This window comes from Tachypleus tridentatus, chromosome 10 (assembly GCF_004210375.1).
Source record: "Tachypleus tridentatus isolate NWPU-2018 chromosome 10, ASM421037v1, whole genome shotgun sequence".
In the NCBI taxonomy this organism is placed as follows: domain Eukaryota; kingdom Metazoa; phylum Arthropoda; class Merostomata; order Xiphosura; family Limulidae; genus Tachypleus; species Tachypleus tridentatus.
In genome coordinates this window covers 28,694,162-28,713,822 of record NC_134834.1, presented here as the reverse complement: position 1 = coordinate 28,713,822, position 19,661 = coordinate 28,694,162, and positions in this window count along the sequence as shown.

The window sequence follows — 19,661 nt, the reverse complement described above, 5'->3', positions numbered from 1 at the left end:
GTCCTAACAGAAAGTTGATTTTAATAAATGAATAGAAAACGAGTTTCTCTCAATAGGTAGGAAACAAAACATCAAAATACTTTCGTCAAAATAACGTGTTTTTTTTCATAGCCCAAAATTACTAGAATACGTAATAGGTGAATTTGCCTAAAACTTAATATCACGGATGATTTTTTTTAAATATAGCGATATTGCAAAATATTATGTAATTCAAACTTGTTACACGAACGACTCAAAACCTCTTCTTTTATAAAATTGTGGACGATTTGATTGTGATTACTTGTTAAGAAAAATTATGAAATATTATTTTTAGTTTCAGTAAAGCATATAGTAATGAAAGGCGGAGAACAGTTAACAATCATTCATATAAGTAATTTGTACTTTTTAAAACTATTTTTTGTACAAAAAATCTATTTAATTTCAATATTTTGATTAAAATTTTGCAAAACCAGAACTTAAAGTTTCATATTTGTTCATTTGAAGGTTTTTCCTTTAAAGTTAATTTACATACCATACATAAATGAATTATTTTTGCATCAAAATAAACCTTGTAAGACGTTTAAATCAAACTCTAAATTGTGATGAATTAAACAAATTGATTAATAACGACAGAGAAAGAAAATGGCAATCTCCAGGAACCAATCAACGCCACAAAAAGAATCGTAATGCTGCGACATTGGTTTTGTTCTATAATTAACAACCAGGCTAAGTGGTGTAACAAAACTAAGTGTGTTGGATAAATTGTGATTTAAACATAGACATGGAAATCTCTGATAATGGTAGTACGTGAAGGCAATAATTTGATCGTGAAGGTTATTTTAACCATAATTTAAAGGAGCCAACTACCTCTGACCTTTTTTTTTTAATATTCCTTAGCTAATTAAGTTTCGATAAAATATACATTTTAAATGTTTTAAAAATGGAAAAATTACCTTAGGTGAATTCTTACTATGAGTGAAAAAATAAAAGAACACATTTATGTGTGTGTTTTTCTTATAGCAAACCCACATCAGGCTATTTGCTGAGCCCACCCAGGGGAATCGAACCCCTCATTGTAGCGTTGTAAATCCGTAGACATATCGCTGTACTAGAGCGGGGCTTCTTGGGTAATAAATTCTAAACTAATAATTCTCTAGGACCCAGATTCTAATGAGATTTTTCATTAAATTATTTAAATCTTTAGAAACAGGGTTCGTTTTCCAGTGAGTCAAGGGTACGTTTAAGGACTTATAACGCTACAATTTGGGTTTCGATTCCCCGTGGTGAACAAAGGCCTTACAGCGGTACAACAGTGGGTTTGAGGACTCACACCGCTAGAAACCGAGTTTTGATGCCCTTGGTGGGCAGCGCACAGACAGCCCACTGTGTAGCTTTGTGTTTAACCATAAACAAAATTTATTTAACATAAAACTAGTTTTTCTTCCATGTGTTCTTGCTTCTGTATTAATTATATTTATTTAAAATCCAACAAATCACGTGGTAGCTTTGTGCTTAATTCTAAACAAGGTGGACAGAGCGACTATAGCTTATTTTACATTATATTACACATTATATTAACGTATTATTTTGTAGCTTTGCGGTAAAACAAAAATCGGTTCTAGTTGTCAATTCGCAACTACTATACAATGTTTCATTTAATTTAAAAGCTTGTAAGGTATATTGTTACATAAAAGATGATGAGATCAAACGACCCGACAAAAACTTTTGTTAATATTTAAATCTTAAAACAGTAAAAAAACAAAAAAGACAAACAGAACTATACTTAATTTTCACTATTTCTTATTATTAGTTTGTTTTGTTTGTTTGTTTTAGAATTTCGTACAAAACTACTCGAGGACCATCTGCGCTAGCCGTCCTACATTTAGCAATGTAAGATAAGAGGGAAGGCAGCTAGTCATCACCACCCACCGCCAACTCTTGGGCTACTCTTTTACCAACGAATAGTTGAATTGACCGTACCATTATAACACCCCCCACGGGTGAAAGGGCGAGTATGTTTGGTGTGACGGGGATTCTTATTATTAAGTTTTACATTAAGTTATAATACCATCCTTTATGTTTGGTAAACAATGGTGATAAACACCAACCTGTAGTAATAGGATTTAGTCTAGTGATATTAAATTACTGTTTCCCATTGGTACAGCGGTAAGTCTATGGATTTACAACGCTAAAATCAAGGGCTCGATTTCCCTCGGTGGACTCAGCAGATAGCCTGATGTGGCTTTGCTCTAAGAAAAAACACACACATTAAGTTACTAATGTAAAAGAGTTTTCTAGTAACTAACAACTAGTGATGGTGAAAGTTGTCTAGTGATTTATAACTAACGAATGAATTGTATATTAACTTAGAATTATGAAATTAATTGTCTAGCGACTATTAGCTAGTGGTAGTAAAGGTGTGATTTTCTTATAGCAAACCCACATTGGGCTATCTGCTAAGTCCACCGAGGAGAATCGAACCCCTGATTTTAGCGTTGTAAATCCGTAGACTTACCGTTGTCCCAACGCGGTAGGGAGAGTGTTAGTGAAAGAGTTGTCAAGCGAATAATAACTAATGATAAAAAGGATTGTTTGGAGTATAATATATTTAAAACATCCCCCCCCCCGAAAAAAGTTATAATGAAATACAGAAGATTTCTAATCACGAAACAAGATGTTTGATAATGCATAATTTCATGAAACATTGGCAATAGATTCATTGGACATGAATCAAAGTATAATAATGAATAACAAGACAAGGGCAGTTACGACGAACATCTGACACATGTATGTTCAGTAACAAACATTTAATTGTTGTATATTCTGAAACATCCAAGAAATAAATGTTTGTTACTGAACATGCACGTGCCAAATGTTCGTTTTTACATTAAAATAACATAAAGAATAAAATATTTTGTATCCTATAATCACAACATCAAAATACATTAGATACCAAATGTGCTACCAGATGAATCTGTATGGCGACATCGAAAGACGTGCAGGATATCTTGAACTACGTGAAACTATTTGTCAACAACTAACTACATCCAGAGATGTACGGGTCATCTAGAACCAAGTAAAACTATTTGTCAACAACTAACTGTATCCAGAAATGTGCAGGCCATCTAGAACCAAGTGAAACTATTTGTCAACAACTAACTACATCCAGAGATGTACAGGTCATCTAGAACCATGTGAAACTATTTGTCAACAACTAACTACATCCAGAAACGTGCAGGCCATCTAGAACCAAGTGAAACTATTTGTCAACAACTAACTACATCCAGAGATGTGCAGGATAAGAAGAACCAAGTAAAACTATTTGTCAACAACTAACTACATCCAGAGATGTACAGGTCATCTAGAACCAAGTGAAACTATTTGTCAACGACTAACTACATTCAGAGATGTACAGGTCATCTAGAACCAAGTAAAACTATTTGTCAACAACTAACTATATCCAGAAATGTGCAGGCCATCTAGAACCAAGTGAAACTATTTGTCAACATCTAACTACATCCAGAGATGTGCAGGATAAGTAGAACCAAGTAAAACTATTTGTCAACAACTAACTACATCCAGAGATGTACAGGTCATCTAGAACCAAGTGAAACTATTGGTCAACAGCTAACTACATCCAGAGATGTACAGGATAAGTAGAACCAAGTAAAGCTATTTGTCAACAACTAACTAAATCCAGAGATGTACAGGTCATCAAGAACCAAGTAAAACTATTTGTCAACAACTAACTAAATCCAGAGATGTACAGGTCATCAAGAACCAAGTAAAACTATTTGTCAACAACTAACTAAATCCAGAGATGTACAGGTCATCAAGAACCAAGTAAAACTATTTGTCAACGACTAACTACATCCAGAGATGTACAGGTCATCAAGAACCAAGTAAAACTATTTGTCAACAACTAACTAAATCCTGAGATGTACAGGTCATCAAGAACCAAGTAAAACTATTTGTCAACAACTAACTACATCCAGAGATGTACAGGTCATCAAGAACCAAGTAAAACTATTTGTCAACAACTAACTAAATCCTGAGATGTACAGGTCATCAAGAACCAGTAAAACTATTTGTCAACAACTAGCTGCATCCAGTGATGTACAGGACATCTAGAACCAAGTGAAACTACTAACTACATCCTGAAAGTGAACCATTACCTGAAACTAATGAACAACGTCCATCCCATCTGGCATCACGTGGAAATGTTTACCAACATCTAGTGACATTCACAAAATGTGGCATAATGTGAAATTGTTTGGCAACGTTTAGCGGGATACATAAAACATCAACTGAAACGAGATTATTTGGAGAACTTAGAGAAGTAGTTCTTAGGATGATTTTTCATACGTTTTGAATTATACATTATTGTGCATTTGACAATTTCTTGAAACCTAGGAAACATCCTTAAAAATCATAAATGAAAAACAGATAAAAAAATATATAATTTCATAGATTGAAGCCATCTATGAAATAATTAGAATATTACTACTAGCGGACTGAGCCAGCGTGGCCAGGTGGTTAAGGCGCTCGACTCGTCATTTGAGGGTCGCGGGTTCAAAACCCCATCACACCAAACATGCTTGCCCTTTCAGCCGTGAGGGCATTATAAGTGACAGTTAATCCCACTAATCATTGGTAAAAGAGTAGCCCAAGAGTTGACGGTGGGTGATGATGACTAGCTGTTTTCCCTCTAGTCTGACACTAGATTAGGAATGGATAGCGCAGATAGCGCTCGAGTAACTTTGCGCGAAATTCAAAAAACAAACAAACAATCGTAAAAATAAGTCTCCCGTTGACTCAGCTGACGAAATAATATGAAGTTTGTATTTTAAAATAAAAACGTTAAAAAGCCACTTGAAATTTAAAAATAACAAATATACTTAAGCGGAGAACAAATTATTTTTAATTATACTGAAATAGTATCTTCCTAGAATGTAATTCCTGGAGACGGGAGACAAGAAACAAATATTTAATTACAATTTCTATTCTTAACGTAAAGTTGTTTTAATGTATCTGGCTTTCACAAGCATCACTCACGGATATTCATCTTAGAACTAACCCTTCTTTTATTGTTTCTTATTGACGTACTATAGCGGAGTTAATTAAAAACTTCTGCGAGAGTATCCAGCTAATTTATAGCTAATGTCAATAGACTTTCTAATATATCACCGGCTTTACAATGTGAACACTATTCTATACATACACGTAGGCACAACTGATGATAATATACCTTTATTTAATGCAAAATTCAACAATATTCACGAGGAAGACTCAGCCTCGCAGGTAAAGCTTAATAATGTACTCGATGTCTGGCAGAAGACTTTAGTTACTCATCCACATGATAGAAGAACAAAGAAAGTCCATGCGCGTAAAGGATATCAGCCACGAATGTTTAAAATAGTGTGTGTATTTGTGTTTTCTTACAGCAAAGCCACATCGGGCTATTTACTAAGCCTACCGAAGGGAATCGAACTCCTGATTTTAGCGTTGTAAATCCATAGACTTATCGCTGTACGTTTTAGGCGTTTTAGGTAAAATATGAAGACAACAGTATTTTTGAGTTACCTCATTATTAAAAATTAAACAATACATATGTTGCAGTAAGATAAAACTCAGGTAGTCATAGTGATGAAGTAAGTAATCATAATATTTACAAAACTTTACTTTTCACGTATTTCAACCTGCCAGACAAGAAGACAAAGAATTATAAATTTAAGCTAAAATTTCTATAACGTTAGGTAGGACTTCCAAAATTACAAGGAGGAAGAAAACGAAGAAAAAAGTCCAGAAATTTATCGATTTAAACAACTTGTTTGACACATAAAATATCTTGAATTTGTATTACAAACAGTTTCGTCGTTTCAGCCACACGTTACTATAAATGATCATATATTTTTCTTGTGCTAGAATACGATTTATTTGTTGATGTTTCTCTGGTATAACTCGTGTTACGATCTGTGATTTCAGACCAATATGTGAAGAATAATCGTTTTGGCAGAGAACGAATAATCAATTTTTTAAAGAAATTCTATATGTTTTTGCAAGATTGTTTGATAATATAATGAATTGGCAATGTCGGTTTTTGATCAATCCAATCACATCATGTAACCAAAAATCAAAATGATTTTTTTTTATAAACTCAAGTAAAACAAAGGATTATGGAACTGAGTTGTACAGCTTTTAAAGAGAAACCGAAACGGGCATTTTAATGCTAAACATAACAAAAACAAAATCAAATAATAAAGGTGTTACAACTGATGCCGGTCTCTCCTGAGAAATTACATGTAATATATAAGTAAAGTAACTTAGTGATATTAATGACATGTCAAGACAAATCATTATAATTATTACAAATCTTCTTTTAAGGAGAAAGTCAATAAGCAAACAAAGAAATCCAACAGATACAATGTTATATTCCAACTACTTAAAGACCATGAAAATAAACCCTACATAGTAAATAAAATAGTAAGAAAATAAATATATAAACATCTGGATACTTTCGCTAGTCCTAATGAGCATGACATTAGCGTAAAAAGCTGGAACCTGGCTAGTTAAATTACATTAAGCCTAATGGGCAGGATTTAAGGCTTATCATGGTGTCGTTATAATTCCGTGAAACAACTATAACGTAAGCTTTAAACCTAATTTCAGAGCCTCGTCAGCCGAATATCTTCATTTGCAAGGTTTCGATCAATTAAACATAATTTTGGTTATGAAGTTGGGTCCGTAAAATAATCTGAGTATGAACGTATGAATATTGAGAAGCCGTAAAAGCTTTTTTGATTACTTAAAAATTTTATCTGAAATTTTGCTTAAATAACTGAACATATAGAACAACCCTTATGGATAATGTGGATCATAATTTCTTTCTCTTAAAATTTTATGGAAGTGGAAGTTATATATTTAGTTACTCTACAAAGCCTCTGTTTTTAAATTGTCTTTTTCATATAGAATCTTCCAGGACCTCTGTGTAATTGATACGTATTTCCTCCACGTTAATTAAGCCTAATCTTTATAAATTAATGCAAATTACCTCCATATTCGAGATGTCTGTAGCTCTTCCATCTGAACAATTAAATTTCAAACAAGTTAAATAACGTTCAATAACACAAATGCGTGAAAGCACAAATATCACTAGTTTATAGTGCAGTTGATCCATTCGAAATTATAATGTGGAAGTGACAATCATACGGTCATTGTTGAGCTCAGAATTGACGAAATGAGCTGTTCTGCACTTAACCATTCACGTTTAATGAAAACAAACTACAGGTTTTTAGATTGTTCTAAAAATTATTTTCCCCATATGTATGTGCCAGGAGTTATTCACAGTCTGGATGTCATAATGAAACTGATAGCTGAAAGTCGATTATGGCAAGTTTAATGGCAATTACACGCATCAATAACCAATGTTTGTAATTACAGGCAACATATAAGTAGATAACGCTTCGAGTAATGCCATGTTTACTCAGGCTTACAAGCATTCAATCTATCAAACACCACGACGCATGATAACGATTCGGGTAGATTTTTCTCAGAAGGTTTATGTTTTATTTTTCTTAATACATTGTTGTTTAAAAACAGTTTAGTCACTTTATTTCTTAAATGTATTTAACATGAAGAACATCCTATAGGATGTGATTAATGAACTTTTACGTCATACTGTTACCCCATTCTGGCAGAAGGACAAATAGAAGACCGATACTGAAAGGAGAACTGCATTGTCACGATTTATGCTGACGTAAGAAAAGTCGTCTGTCTGAGCAGTGCGGAATTTTATGACGTAAGTCCTTGAAACTTTTATTATTGAATATTATAGGCCTAAAACACCTTACGAACAATTCAGTTGTGTTAAGGTCAGCTAATGTAAGGGCTAAGTACGTTATATTAAAACAATTTTGGAACTTCGCCACGTCCAGTCGTGCTCTGACTAATTCTTCCTAATCTTGACAATAGTTCTGCAGCGTAGATTCAATTCAAAAAAACTCTCGTGTATCAGGTTATCCCTTAAGTAATGTCCGATTTTAGGTTCAGAAAAAGAGAAAGGATTTCAAACGCTTTTAATGTTATTTAATCAATAATGTATGTTCCATTATTATTAATTACTTCCTACCAATGATTCCCAAGATTCTGAATGTCACTTCTATAAGCTCTTTTCCATCAAGATAGTTTTGCAAACTTCGAAATAGATGATAATCAGATGGGACAAGGTCTGGAGAATAAGGAGGATGTGAAAGTTTTCCCAGTCTAGCTCTTCAATCTTTGCAGATGTGATCTTTGCTGTATGGGGCCATGCATTATCCTTATGTATCACAACACCTTTATAGTTGATCAAAGCAGGCCTCTTTTCTTTCAGTGCAACATTTAAGCACTCTAACTGTTGACAATAGTCTGATGTAATCGCTGCACTAAGTGGCAGTAACTCAAAGTGGATCACACCAACAATATCCCACCAAACACTTAACAAGATTTTCCTAGGGTGAAGGTCCATTTTGGGCTGCGCTTTAGTCAGTTTACCTGCACTGAGTCATTGTCTTCGGCGCGTAACATTTTTATAAAATATCCATTTTTTATTTCCAGTCACTAACATGTCCATAAAAAGGTGAGTTAAGTTCACGAGAGTGCAGAGAAGTGCAAATGTCCACTCTTCCTTTAAGGTTGGCTTCTATCAAATCATAGGGAACCCATTTTCTACGTTTTGACACCTTTCCAAGCTGTTGAGGATGACGGTGAACTGTTGAATTTGTTGAATTAAGCTCCTGTGCTAGATTGTCAACTGTTACAACACAATCTTCATCAAGTGTAGCCAGCAGCAAGTCATCATTAAACTCAACAGGACAACCTGAACGTGACGCATCACTTAAGCTGTAGTTACCTGATCTAAACTTCTGAAACCACCTTCGACAATTCCTTCTATTGAGAGACTCCAGACCATAAACACCTTGAATGTGTAGTTTCTACTGCACTATTGCCTTTTTTAAACTCATAAAGCATTATATACCTAATGTGCTACTCAGATACATCCATCTCTACAAGGGTTTATTTGATTAATGTTCTGAAACAGTGGGTAGGGTTAGTTTACTTTATTTGTCTGAAGATTTTTGTACACGTCCTACTACATACTTTAGTCAGTAAAGCTGTCTACAAAGACAGAAATGATGATGCACTTTCTGTATTAAGTTTTCGGACGTTACTTATGGGATGACCTGATATAAATAAGCTGTTGTAAGTTTCACTGCTTCACTTCGTAGACGTCGATAAATAACGTAAAATAGGTCTAAGTGTATAGCAGTAAAATAATCACTGAAAATATTCTGCCAATGATTTCTAATGTATAGAATTCGTTTACTAGTGATCGCAGCTATTTAAATGTCTTCAACCAATTTTATAAATTTTATTTTAGGGGGAGAGAAGAGTGGGGCTCACATAATGAAGGATAAACAGCCACGCGGTACAAACTCAAATTTATGAATATTGTCGTTAAATGGGCCTGATAGGTGAAAGATATGAAAGTATATCAATCATTTTCTCCCGTATATATATTCACTTATTATTATCCTCTGTTTAGCTATCCTGCTTGTTACATTGTGTTATTTCATTGATGTGGGGGATACCAAACTCTGCTCAGAAACTAATAGGTTTACTTAAATTCAATAATCCAATAAAAAGTGTTATAATGTTACAAAAAGCTTCAGTGAATGATAAATCGATGAATGACACTTACACTTCACTTGTCTCACGTTACACAACTAATTTATACTAAACCTGTAAAATTAAAACAGTAAAGCGCAGTGATGTATACAGCTTTATTTAAAGACCATTCTTCAAAGTATCAACGTGATCAGAGAGGTTTTAATTAAGTTGATTTATCACTTCTCACGCACATTATTTCAAATGAAATTTTGCGCATCACGCGATTCAAATTTTATTTCGAATAAGGATTTTTCTATGTTCGCTGTAAAATGGTTCAGATCTTATAAGATGCCCTTTGTTGTTGCAACTTCTGCTAACCTTTTTAGCACTTTCTGGACATATTTGATCGTCCCCGTGGGACAGAGGTAAGTTTACGGACTTACTACGATAAAACCGAGCATTCGATTCCCTGTGGGGGGTAGAGCAGATACTTCTACATGGTTCTTCTCTAAGGCGAACACACATTCGTTTCTTTTTACTAACATTTTTGAGCTACTTGTGCTGATACCATCTAAGATATTGTTGCTTTTATTCTTTGTTTAAATGTTATTTAAAAGATATTTATTGACTAACTTTTGTTGACTTTCATGGAGACACTTCTTTGCCCCTAATGTTTTTTTTTTTCTGTCCATTCTCTTGTTTAACAGATTTTTTCTTGTGATCATACCAAGTTTCTGAACTAACTGTTGTTGTTGTTTTGAATTAAGCACAAAGCTACACAATAGGCTATCTGTGCTCTGCCTACCACGGGTATCGAAACCCGGTTTTTAGAGTTGGAAGTCTGTAGACATACCGCTGAGCCCTTGGGGGGTGCCTGAATTAACTGAATTTTTATGTGTAAAAAATACGATGCATATAATAAAAAATATAGTCCCCAGACGGGATAGCAGTAAGTTTACGGGCTTAAAACGCTAAGATCAGCTGTTCGATTTCCGCAGTGGACACACACGGCAGTTAGCTCTGAAGCAAACAAATAATTAATAAAATAAATTAACACCACGTATGAATTGTTAAAGAGCCCCTGTAAATACTCTTCCCGATTACACATGCCATAATTTTGAGAAGCCTGCCGGTTTGATTTAGTTTCCTATTATCAAATTATAACTCAGCTAGGAGAAAGAAATTAAACACGACAGCGAAGAGAAAAGGAATTATGTTGAAAAAAGAATAACAAACACTCACGTGCGTTGTCTTAAAGAACACTTAATAACAAACACTCACGTACGTTGTCTTAAAGAACACTTAATAACAAACACTCACGTACGTTGTCTTAAAGAACACTTAATAACAAACACTCACGTGCGTTGTCTTAAAGAACACTTAATAACAAACACTCACGTACGTTGTCTTAACGAACACTTAATAACAAACACTCACGTACGTTGTCTTAAAGAACACTTAATAACAAACACTCACGTACGTTGTCTTAAAGAACACTTAATAACAAACACTCACGTACGTTGTCTTAAAGAACACTTAATAACAAACACTCACGTGCGTTGTCTTAAAGAACACTTAATAACAAACAGTCACGTGCGTTGTCTTAAAGAACACTTAAAACATTGTACTTCTAAAATATATTGTTATGCTTACGTCTGAATAATCTAGCTTGAGTTGTTAAGAAAATCTAAATGAAACATAAAAACATTATGTACAAAGGAAGAGTCTCCTTTGTCTCACCACTGTCATTTACAACAAGCACCTATTTCACCCTAATATTGGCTGCTTTCAATTGTACGAACTAAGTTCCCTGTATTAAATAAATATCCACTTAGAAAACGTAATAAATCACACGGCACATTCGCTCTTTTCTCTCCCGATAGTAACGTGAGATAAAATGCCTCTTCTTGAATAATATCATATTTGGGAAGAAGGTGATACGAAGTAGCAGATTTCTAAAAGAATAAATAAGGATGGACTCTTGTTACTGAGTAATATATATATACCAGCGTTTATCACACCATCTGTAGCTTCTCTATATATTCTTTTCTGAGTCTGGTAGTTCTAAGTAAAACACGACCTGTCGTCTTCTAATTTCAGCAGAGAAAGTTGTTGTGGCCTATTGATAATAATACTAAACTTACCGCTTGTCTTCTCCGTATGATACTAAACTTACCGCTTGTCTTCTCCGTATGATACTAAACTTACCGCTTGTCTTCTCCGTATGAAATTTGACACTTTCCGGTTTTTTTTCTTTGTTGCTTGATCTCTTAAGTATATCGTTCAAAACGCTAAACTTAAATATATAGCGGGAATACTCTAAGGGAAATACGATTTGATAATGTGGATTTAAATACGAAATAAACGCGTCAAAAGTTTCATTTAAGCCTGCAGAGGCACGAGCTCAGTATTCGAATTTCGGAGGGAATTCCGTAATTTTAGGTTGTGTGACGTTTGGTGGTATTTAAAGATAAGGAAATTAAATGTATAAAAAAAGAAATACACGTATGTGTCTTTAATTCGATACGATGAACCTCAACGATGAATTTCCCTTTGTTTCGTCACGTTTTATTCTATACAACTCTATATACGCGTTCTTCTAGCTGGAGGCTGCGTTCTCCAAACTCTAGTGTAACTTAATAGGTTTTGAGTTATCAAAAACGAGTTGAATGCAAAGTTCTTGAGTAAATGGATAAATTCAGTTTGCAAAATTGACCAACGACAGATTTCTGTTCGTATCTTTCGGTATAAAGCAAAAAGTTCGATATTACGTTCGATTTTTGTACGAATTTAAAGCGATCTTAAGTGTAAACGGTCGAGTAGTTTTATTTTAGAAGAATGTCACGTTTAATACGTCGCGAAGTCTGAGCTATGTCGAGAAGTCATTTCAACTTTAGGACCAGAAACATTCTGTGCTTGTAAAGTCAGTACTAGTTTTAGATTTTATTAATCAAGTTGGCACTCTTGTGATAAAACAACAACAACAACAATAAAACGTCCTCTGTAATCGTAATGGTTAGTGCACTCATCTACAAAACAAATAAAAATATACGTGTAAAAACTCACTGTGTTGAGAGTTCTTCTGAGAAATCCAAAGTTTATCCTCACAACACTGCTTAAAGTTCACGAGTTAGAAACATGACATTATTAACATTTCTTTCTGTGTTGTTGATATTATTGCATTGTTTTACACTGCGAGTGTATGTTGTGAAACTGAGAGTGCTTAAACATAATTCCCTAGGTAGCCAGGAAATTATTATTCATCTGATCTTAAATATAATTTCCTAGTAACATTTTATTTGCACATCTAATTTTACACATAAGTTTGTTTTATCACTGTAAAATGTTTTCAAACTATAGTAATATCGGGAACCATTTATTTTTTGTTATTTATTAGGACTTTGCGCCACGTTTTAACTAATATTTTTGACCATAAAATACAAGTAGTGTTCCATACAGATGGTAAATAAAATTTATTATAATCTCTTTGGTAGCGATAGGAACAAGTATAGAAACACACCTTTGTTTGTGTACTATCGTCGAGTGTTTCCGGAAGGAAACCTCGTGTTTAACAATGGAGGAAAGTTATCGTGACAATCTCTACTTCCTGATTAGCATATTAAGACATATACAGACTATAAAAGCCAGGCTATGAGGATAAGGTTATGTAAAGATGGATATATATAATAACCTACGTAATTAATACGGAAGGAAGGTACCTCGTGCTTAGAACCATCGCTCTATAAATTACTTAGATTACCTTTTCCGATTATTTTCTTTGAAGACAGCAAAGCCAAAGATAAGTATTGTAACTAGTCTTCTATCTAGCATAACAAACTCATCGGCGATATATGTATATAGTGGATAGGCATTAGACAAGGTTTTATGTATTTTAACCTGGTTGGCAGACTATTACTTTTACCGTGACACACAATGAAGTTGCTGACAGAATATCATTAAGCCTTTACAAGCAATTTTTCTTGAAACTGCTAATGAAAGCAACCGTAAACCGTCTCAGTATTGGAGACTTCCATAGTCCTGTGTGTACCCAACATTGTCATCAATTCTTGAAAGGCTCATTAGCTATTGTTGACAATGTCCGATACATACACGCTGTTGGAAAACTGCCAACTTACTCCCCAAGCCGTTCGATACCTTTACAAACGTATCGCTCTTTGTTTCTCAATCTTAAATTTTAATGAAGTCCTTGACATGGTGTTTAATAGGGTTAGTTACTCATTATGACGATCTATCTACCTGTTCGTCTGTCTGTTTGGTTTCATCTATCTTTCTGGCTGTATTTATCTATATGTTTGTCTGTCTCTTTGGTTTCATCTGTCTTTCTGGCTGTATTTATCTATCTCTTCGTCTGTCAGTTTGGTTTCATCTGTCTCTCTAGGTGTATTTATCTGTGTATCTTTTTTAAATATGCATACATATATTTACTCAGATTACAGCATGTAGAAAACATTAACTGTGCGTACAAAAACATCCTGCCTTTAAAATATCTATGTAAAAGAAGCTGGTTTGGGCATAAAAACTTTTCTCCACCCAAACCAGCGGTTTTTACATAGATATTTTTCTCTACAAGCGGGTTTTCTCGTCATCACTGATTATTCTGCTGCCTTTGAAACCAAGCTATTTACAATTTTGTCAAATTGTGATTGTGACAGAACGTACAAAACTTAACGAAATACATAGGTAAGGTAAAGCGTAATATAAAACAAAGAGCCAGGAACGTAGGAAATTGTCTCTCTGTATCATTATTATGATTAGTTTGGAACGACCTGTCTGCCAACCACAACAAGCAAGATCGCCACCAAGTTTTATACGTCTCTCTCGAATTTTTGGCGCTATGGTAGACGGTGAGAGTTGTTTCCCGCGCAGGTGCGAGTTGCTTTTCATGGAAGTTTGATTCGTCCAGTTATTTTCATAATACAAGTAAATAATGAAATTTGATGTGTGATACACAAGGGCTTTTTGTTTCTCACTTCAAACACTTTCGTCTACATCACATAACCAAATCAAACAAGTCTACAAGAGTTTAGTTCGCTGAATAAGAAAAATACACCAATTGGAGGGCAGTTTCTAGGGTTTGTTTTTATTATAATTACTGGTATTGAGAAAATGTTTTACTAATTTGAATAACAGTGCACGTTCAATGGGTGGAATAGTGGAGATAAATACATTTTGTATAATAGTGTACGTCCAAAGTGGAAAATTTGATATACATACATTTTGTATAATATTGCACGTTCATAGTGGAACAGAAAGAGTCGATATAAATAAATTTTGTATAAAGTAAGTTTCATTTTTTAGCTTGTTATTTGAAGTATCATATATAGCTGTTTTGTGAGAAAAAGTCGAGTAATATTTAATAAAACATTTACACACGTTTTTTCCCAGAAACAACACATGAAACAAAATGATATTTGAGTGCAAACAGTGAAGTTAAAAATCCAGTACACAATTTTACCACTTTTAAAAGCTATTTTGCGCAAACATACAAATAAACATGACAAGATAATCTCATAATTAACTAATCACATATTTATTATACATGTATATATATATATATACACATTTATTCCTGGTTTTGTATCGCCATAAAATACGTAGTGTTATAGAAAGTGTTTAGAATTTAACTAGTGTTGACACTAATGAATAACTTTTCACCTTGAATCGCACTCTATCGTGAATATTGTTTGCTATTTTTCAACACTGAAAAATATCACATGCATTTTCCAGAATACATATATAGATTTAAACCTAGAACGAAGAAGCAGAAATTACATTTGAATAAAACAAGCAATTCTTATTCAACAATTATTTAGTTTAATTGTATGACTTTGTTATTGAAATGCAACACATGCCTTAAAAGCTTTATATCGTTTACAGTAAAAGGAGTGACTGACTGACATTTTTGCGAAGAGCTTAGCGTCACCTAATCAATACAGAGCGCGCTTATGATTTATTTCTAGCGCAAGTTTCGTTTCTAATTCTCTTGTATCCGTCGTTTTTGGCATCCGGAGAAGGAAAGAAGTCCTGAAATAACAGGAGGTTTAACAGGTAGTGATATCTTTCAGGAAAAAACGTGAAGAATTACAAAAATTCTTCGCCTCTCTTTGAAAACATGATTTATTTTTCACGAATTTTATTGTGAAAGACTAAATTAAAGCGTCGACATATTAAAGCTTAACACACGTGCTGCATTCAGAATGCACGCAACTACAGCATATGGTTGGGCACGAATATTTTATAATCAAATTACTCTATTAAAGTATCAAAACTAATATTTAAGTCAATTAAACGAGAGAAGCGCATATTTTAACTCTTATTATGTATTTACTTGTGCGCAAAAGAATTAGTTTATTTTTTTTATATTTAGTAGGTAAGAGTTTTGAAATTCTAAGTTAATTCAACCTTAGGGATTTCAAACTCTCATGACATTAACTTGCTAATGTTTGTTGTTATGACGTATTACGTGTAGTGCTGACAAAGCATTATCTATAAATTGAGGCTTTATGCGTAGCGAAGGTTGCCGAGTTGGTAAGCACTGAATTCGAGCGATAGGCTTTCTCAGTAGAGATATACAATAAGCAAAGCATGCAGTTGAAGGATTATTATAAGCTGAAAAACTTCGTGTAGCTCCAGTAAATACAGGCCTGATTAAAGTATTATCAATATTATTGGCATGTCTCATCATACTAATTATCAATGAAACTATAAACCGTGTGCTTGCGGACTCATTTTGATAAAACTCGAAACCAGCTTTAGAGCGAAAATGTTTTAAAACTGTAACTACCAGCCTACGATAACCACATGCTACTGAATAGCGAAGGGAAAGAGTTTGATTGACCACCATTTTGGTCACGATGGCTTGTAACTCTCACCAAACAATTAATATTTTGAGTTCTGATTAGCAAAAATTGGGTTTCAATGTCCGTAGTGGGCATAGCATCAATGTTAAATTGTGCAGCATTCTTTTTAACTACAAATAAACTGAACAATGAGATGCCTCATACACTAACACGCTAGTTATTAATTTGCTTTACTATTTATTTGTGATAGTCAACCAACTTTGTTGGAATACTCTGATGAGACTAGCAAGCATTACCCATCACCACAAGGGGACTTATCAGGGTGTTCCAATCGAACAAGTTATTAGTAAGCAGCGTGTTAGTGTATGAGGCATCTCATTGTTCAGTTTGTTTGTAGTTAAAAGAATGCTGCACAATTTAATTTTGACGCTATGATCACCACGGACGTCGAAACCGAATGTTTAGCAGTATTAACCTCCTAATTTACCTCTTACGATCTGTTTGTTCAGCGTAAACAGGCATCATGGTGTATCATGTTAAGAAAATAATTTGATATTTTACTCTGTTAATTGGTGTACAGTGATCAACATTTTACTCTGTAAACTGTGCTTAATGATCAATATTTTACTGTGTTAATTGTTGTTTAATGATCAGTACTTTACTATATTAACTGGTATAGAATGATCAACATTTGACTGTGTTAACTGTTGTTTAATAATCAAAATTTTACTGTGTTAACTGGTGTAAAGTGATCATCAATTTACTTACTATGTTAACTGTTGTTTAATGATCAACATTTTACTATGTTAACTGTTGTTTAATGATCAACATTTTACTGTATTAATTGTAGTTTAATGATCAGTACTTTACTATGTTAACTGGTATAAAGTGATCAACGTTTTACTGTGTTAACTATTGTTTAACGATCAGTATTTTACTCTGTTAACTGTTGCTTTATGATCAACAATTTACTGTGTTAACTGTTGTTTAATGAGCAAGATTTTACTGTGTTAATTAATGTACAGTGATCAACATTTTATTGTGTTAACTGTTGTTTAATGATCAACATTTTACTGTGTTAACTGTTGTTTAATGATCAACATTTTACTGTGTTAACTGTTGTTTAATGATCAACATTTTACTGTGTTAACTGTTTTTAGTGATCAAGATTTTACTGTGTTAACTGTTGTTCAATGATCAACATTTTACTGAATTAACTGGTATACAGTGATCAACATTTTACTGAATTAACTGGTATACAGTGATCAACATTTTACTGTGTTAACTGTTGTTTAATGATTAACAATTTACTGTGCTAACTGTTGGTTAATAATCAACATTTTACAATGCTCACTGTTGTTTAATAATCAAGATTTTCCTTTGTTAACTGGTGTATAATATCAGTATTTTACTGTGTTAACTGGTGTATAATATCAGTATTTTACTGTGCTAACTGGAGTATAATTCTAATATTTTACTGTATTAAGTAGTGCATAATGTCAATATTTTACTGTGTTATCTTTTGTTTAATAATCAAGATTTTCCTTTGTTAACTGGTGTATCATGATCAATATTTTACTGTGTTATCTTTTGTTTAATGATCAATATTTTTCTTTGATAACTGGTGTATAATGTCAATATTTTACTGTGTTATCTTTTGTTTAATGATCAATATTTTTCTTTGATAACTGGTGTATAATGTCAATATTTTACTGTGTTAACTGGCATATAGTGTCAATATTTTTCTTTGATAACTGGTGTATAATATCAGTATTTTACTGTGTTAACTGGTGTATAATATCAGTATTTTACTGTGCTAACTGGAGTATAATGATCAATAAATATTTGTGTTTTAGAAAAACTAAAAAACTCATTCAGTGAGTGAAATAGTCTGATAACTCATGTTTACTAGGTTAAAACGTTTATTTGGTAAAGCGGACACTGTTTACAAATAAAGATTAATTGTGAAAAGAAGCTAGAAATAATCACCATAGTATTCTATTGTTGTGTGTTGTTCGTTCCTGAGCTTTCTGTAGTATAAATCTTACACCTTTTTTTCTGGAGTCCCGAGACTGTTTACGACAGTTGGAGCACCTATCACCAACTCTTGGGCTACTCAGCTAAAAAGGTAAGAATGTTTGAAGAAGGGCATTCGAATCCGCAATCCGTTGATTGCGAGTTCATTGTCCCTAACACCAGGTGGCAGGCTCTTGTGTATCTCTGATCGCCATAGATTTCTAATGAGAAGTAAAAATCCAGTCGTATCAAATTACTAAAATATGAAACAACATACATAAAGAAAGAAGGGTAAGAAATACGAATGCATTGATCTCTTGTAAAACATTTCCGGTCCTATGTGCTAAATATTTAATATTATTCAACATATTCTATATTACTGGCGTCCTAATTATATAGCTCCTCGCTAGTACAGCGGTATGTCTTCGGATTTACAACGCAAAATCAGGGGTTCGATTCCCCTCGGTGGGCTCAGCAGATAGCCCGATGTGGCTTTGCTATAAGAAAACACACACCCTAATTATATAACGTTCTTTAAACTTCATAACTGTTAGTTAAAACAAAAATCCGCCCTCTTATGGCAAAGCCATATATCTGCGGAAGAGGAACTCTAGAAATCAGGTTTCGAGACCCGTGGTGGGAAGAGCACACATAGCCCATTTATGTAGCTTTACTCTCAGCTACAAAGACAACATCTAGTTTTATATGCTTTCGCCATCTACTGACAAGAATAAAAATTATTTGCAGATAACTGTTTAAAATTAAAACGAGCAGTAATTGTACTTTGTGTAAGATGTAAACCCGTTCTAGATTAACTATTAAGCAAACTAAGCATGTGTTTAGGGCATCAAGGGAAGGGGACCACCACAAAGTTTTTCCCCTAGCTATCATGCCCTTAACTCTTTTACTGCCACACTCAACTTTAGTCGATTTTTTTGTAATTGTCATTATCTGCCGTGTTTGACTTTACTCTGCATTGTTAAAAAAGGGTTTTCTTTGGCTCGATAAGTGACTAAAGTTTCGAGAAACTACTAAACTATGTATCTGAAGTAAGAAGTCTGATTTGCGAAAGATTACTGTAAAAAGTAGTACAAAATGTTGATAAAACTTCAGGTAGAAGATGATCGTAAGTTATGATGTCTAACCTTGAAGATGTAATATTTTTCTCAATCATTCCTTCTGTTATGGCTATTTATA